This window comes from Nycticebus coucang, chromosome 21 (assembly GCF_027406575.1).
Source record: "Nycticebus coucang isolate mNycCou1 chromosome 21, mNycCou1.pri, whole genome shotgun sequence".
Taxonomy (NCBI): Eukaryota; Metazoa; Chordata; class Mammalia; order Primates; family Lorisidae; genus Nycticebus; species Nycticebus coucang.
This window is the reverse complement of record NC_069800.1, coordinates 5434955-5440125: the sequence shown is the minus strand read 5'-3', so window position 1 is coordinate 5440125 and position 5171 is coordinate 5434955. Positions and strand designations below refer to the sequence as shown.

Here is a 5171-nt window from a genome sequence, read left to right as displayed (position 1 = left end):
GGTCTAAAAATGCACATTTCTTTTCTTTCTGTTTAGCTCTTCCCAGATGTTGTGAAAACAGAGACACCCCCCCCACCCCGTGCCTGTCAGCAAGGGAGAGCGGGAGGGGCATGGGTAATATGATTGATCCCTTACTGAGAAACTATGAGTTAGATAATTTTCTGTTATTGATATTTTTCTGTTAATTTTAGTAAGAATGTTAATTTCAGGAAGCAAGTCTGATCCTTCTTCTCTCTGGTCTTCTCCCTGTGCAGATAAACTTGTAATTCATTTTTAGCACAGAATCAAACAGACTTTAGTTGTAGGGGCTGGTGGGGAGGTGACATTGAGGTTTTTATTTTCTTTTACAGAGAAGTAGTAGAGCATGTTATATGCAGGTGTATTTCCATGGAAAACAAGAAGCTCTGTAGACCATTGACCACTGCCCAAAAGAAAAAAAAGCAAAGAAGGCTCAGTTTGTATTCAACAATCAGTAAACTACCATAACATATTTTTCTGTAAAGTTGTATTTGTCACATTTTTATTCTTTTCCCTGTGTGTAATCAGCAGAGTGCTCACGTATATATTTATTTTAGATGTGGGACACCAAGGAGCCAGAACTAAAGAGCTGGCCACATCTGTAAACAGGAGCGCTGTGAGCACGCTGGCAGATGTGGCAGGGGGTTGAGCTGGAAGCTGCTCGACACGTCGACTGGCCTGTCCGGGGTCAACGCCACATTGCGAGAGACAAACAAGCTCCTGCATGACTCGAACCTGACCAGTACGTCAGTGTCCTTCCTTGGAGGGTCTTTTGGGGCTTTTTATTGAGACAGAGTCTCGCTGTGTCACCATGGGTGTTAGAATGCTGTGGGGTCATAGTTCATGACAACCTCAAACTCCTGGGCTTAAGCGATCCTCTAACCTCAGATTCCTGAGTAGTTGAACTACAGGTGCCCACCATATCTCCTGTCTAATTTTTCTGGTTTTGGTAGCTAGGTCTCAACTCTTGCTCAGGCTGGTCTTGAACTCCTGAGCTCTAGCCATCCACCCGCCTCTACAGTGCTGGGATTACAGGCATGAGCCACCACGGCACCTGGCCCTTCCTCGCAGTTTTTAAATCTGCATCGTGCTCACTCAACATGCAACGGGGCCTTGCTCATAACCGTCCTTAAAAGGAAAAATGTGCTAACATATGATTAGCATTTATAAAGAAGAGCCTTGGGTAAATGCATGCTACTGGTGCATTTTTCAAATATTTACCAATAATTCACAGAATGATTATTAGGATATTCTGTTTTCCTGGTGCATTAGTGATGAACAGTTCACTATCTTGTTTCTCCCCCTCTCCTCCTTCCCTTTCACCCCTTGCCCTGTTGCATTTGCCAGCTCTGTTAGTGGAAAGAAAAAAGATGTGGAAACACAAGCCAACCTTCTATTTGATCAGTTGAAACCTTTGAAGATTTTAGAAGAGAATCTGAACAGAAACCTTTCCGAAATTAAACTGCTGATCAGCCAGGCCCGGAAACAAGCAGCTTCTGTGAGTCGGGGCCCCGAGCTCTCTGTATCCCTGGCTCTTGGCAGCCTGGCTGGGTCGCGCCCCATCCCCAGAATTCCTGCACACCAGGTCCTAGTAACCCCAGGTCCTCACAGCCTCATCTTGGTGTATTTAAACCAGTGACCCAACTCATTTTCTTTGAGATTTGCTTTTTATTAGCATGTTTCCAAACATCATCAGCCAAGAAACCTCCATGTCTTTATGGAGAGCTATTGGTAGGCCTAGATTTACGGCTACATCAGCCTCGAGGGAACAGAACGCGGTGATACAAGTGTTACCGACCCTCTGAGTTTCATTGGTTTTATATGGTGCTGCTTCTTCATTCTACCAACTTAGTTTTAATAATCACAATACTCTTCAGAACGTCTGTGCGGCTTTGGCCTCGTCCTCTAAAGGAGTCTGAGGAGACAGTTTGTAGACACACAAATGTCGTACAAATCCAGGTCACTAAATTCGTAAGCTGCTGGGCATCTGGAGAAGTTCAAAGCTCAGGAGAGTTTTTACAGCCACCCTTAGGACATGTGCTGGCTGTGTTCTGGGGGAGGGGATTTTCTGGGCGTTCTGTGACCCCTCCTCACTGCCCTGCCCTCACTATCAGAAAAGAAATGTGGGTTTCCATGACCTCTGGCTTCCATTTGCTTCAGTTACAGTGGCAAAAACAAACAAATGTCAGCCCAAAGGATGGCTCTGAATGCAAAAGTTAATGCCAACTTAGAATCTTTAAGGTTAATGTAAGATACATATGCAAATCATTACTAATCCAAGAAATAATGTGGCAAGTGCAGTAATTGTTCTATAAATATTTGTCAAATGAGCCTCTCAATTTACCAGATGATCATCAAATATCCTCTTTGTTCAGGTGGAAAGATTTCAAGGTGATAAGTTCCTTGTCCTTAAAGAATTAAATCTCATGTGAGTGAGACAGTTTCCTATGATACCCTATTAAAAGAGGATTTTCCCATATGTAAACATGTTACCAAACAAAATCATTCTTACCATCATCTGATTGCTCACTTTTTGAAACACAAAGTAGTGTGCATTATCAAGAGAAGCAGCCTGCCCCACATGGAAAATTCATTATAGGATAGCACTTTGGACCTGCTGCTTGCTGTGTGTGTCACTGAATAATCCTGACGCAGTCTCTGTCCGCAGACATAACGACTTTAATCTGTAGAAGGAAAAGGGAAGTGTCAGATTATTCAGTGACACACACATCATTCTTCCCATTGAAAGTTCTTTTTATGATTCTTTGTGACCCTTACATTTGTAAACATTGTCTCACTGAGTGTAAAGGAAATGAGCTCAAATCAAAAGCCACCATCAAAAACAAGTAAATCCCCTGGAACAGCCAAGGTTCTGGATATAAACAATTCAACACTCATGTTCGTTGGAGGACTAGGAGGACAAATCAAGGTAACGTTCTGAAAGTTGATCTGAACAGGACCGATTGGCTGACTTTACCCATCTACAAAATTAATATTTTAAATTGTTGAGTAGGTATCAGGCAGATGAAGATTTTTCTACTTCTATTGTTTTGCTTTGTAACAACTCACCTGCAGACCTAGGCTGGTGCTTGTTCAATGATGTAATCAATGACAGGAAGCCAATGGCTCATTTTGTTGTTTTGGGTTTCTTTTCTAATGGCAAAACAGGAAATTCAATATTCTGTGTTAATTTCTATAAAGTTTCTTTAGCTAATGGTTGACTGATACTGATTGGTGCTTAGCAAAGGGGCCTACCATGTTTATTTCATCTGTTAACCCTCCCCTGTTAAATGCAGTTGAGCTCCTTGGACCTGGAATCGTGTAGGGGACCCTCAGCAGACCAACCACATCCCCCAGGTCTCTGTTTCCTCATATGTAAAAGAAGCTTTCTCCAGCAGTAACCAAGATGATCCTTAAGATCCTGTCTAGTTCCTGCTCATTCTAAAATCCCACTTCATAACTAAAAGGAAATCCAGTGATTACAAACTGGCCGTTTTTCTGAATGTTACTCTCTCAAAATTTAAATTTGTTCCATTTGCGTTCTCAGGGAGTTTTGTGCTCTGGGAGTATTTTTTTCACTTCATCAAGTAAACTAAATGTAGCTTATGTGTTTGTTTCCTTACATCAGAAATCTCCTGTCGTGAAGGTAACCATTTCAGAGACTGCATGGGAGAAGCTTTCTTAAATGGAAAATCCATCAGCCTGTGGAACCACCTAGAAAGGGAGGGTAAATGTCACGGCTGCTTTGGAAGGTGAGATGTCACCACAATTTTACACGTGATGTGTCATTCTGTTAACATCTGAGGGCTGTGGAAAAAACTTAATGCACATCAGAGGGTTTGTGCTATTGTTTATTTTATTGCAAAGGATATGAAATAGATTATCTCTTGGGCATAATTTTTAACTCTTTAAAAAGAAGTGCTCTTTTTGCTGCATCTTGTATGTGTACCATATGCTTTGTTTGTGGATCATAAACTCTAAAAGCTTCAGACTTTTCTTCAAACAACCTCTGTCTCAATGAGCCACAGTTAAATTGTGGGGAAATCACTGTACATTTTTGTTTTGAAAATACCTCCAAGAGGCTCGGTGCTTATGGCTCAAGCAGCTAAGGCGCCGGCCACATATATCTGAGCTGGCAGGTTTGAATCCAGCCTGGGCCCACCAAACAACAAGGATGGCTGCAACCAAAAAATAGCCAGGCATTGTGGAGGGCACCTGCAGTCCTAGCTACTTGGGAGGTGGAGGCAAGAGAATCGCTTGAGCCCGGGAGTTGGAGGTTGCTGTGAGTTGTGAGGCCATGGCACTCTACCCAGGGCGATAGCTTGAGACTGTCTCAAAAAAAAAAAAAAAAAAAAAAAACACTATTCCTCCAAGAATGAGGGGTATGTGTGTACACAATTTTTACAGATAAATACTTTCCTATTACTAACCAAGTTGTATAATTCTAGAAATGAAATGCATTTATAAGTGGAGAACAACATCTTTTTGCACATATTAATATAATAGGAGGCATTTAATAACTCAATCTCACCAAGCTCAATACCTGCCCTGTTATTTTGTAATAAAGTAGCTGTAGTCCCTTAAGTAAGTAAGGTCTGCTTTCTAGCACTGTAATAATTAAGACAATAAATTGTCTTTTGCTATTAGAGAATTGTGACATCTAAGTTATCTCATCTAAGGGGCTGCTCTGTTCAGATAAATATCTGTAATTAACAGCAAGTGTAACAAGATCAGTTAAAAGCAACTTGAGTTGGCTCACACCTGTAATCCTAGCACTCTGGGAGGCCAAGTGGATGGATCGCCTGAGCTCAGGAGTTGGAGATCAGCCCAAGCAGCAGGGAGACCTCATTTCTACTAAAAATAGAAAAACTGCAGGGCATTTTAAGCCCAAGAGTTTGAGGTTGCTGTGAGCTGTGATGCCACAGCACTCTACTGAGGGGGACATAGTGAGACTCTGTCTCTTTTTTCTTACACAGAGTTCCTACCAAGGAACTCTCCAGCAATTTAGTAATTGTAATGTGAAAAATGCCCCAACCCCACCCTATAGCCTTCTGATTTCATGATTGTTTTTAAGCACCAAAGGAGTTAAGAAAAGCATCATCTTTCCCTGCTGCAGCCCTTTTAATTAAAGGATTTGTTCTGTAGAATTTGGA

The 5171-nt window shown here is 41.8% G+C and overlaps 1 long non-coding RNA gene across 1 annotated transcript; it reads left to right on the top strand.

Moving 5' to 3' along the window:
• The first annotated feature begins 585 nt into the window (after nucleotides 1-585).
• Nucleotides 586-3875, top strand: LOC128574096 (uncharacterized). Its single transcript, XR_008376623.1, has 3 exons — nucleotides 586-760; nucleotides 1366-1516; nucleotides 3647-3875. It is a non-coding gene; the product is annotated as an uncharacterized LOC128574096 (long non-coding RNA).
• Nucleotides 3876-5171: the final 1296 nt, after the last annotated feature.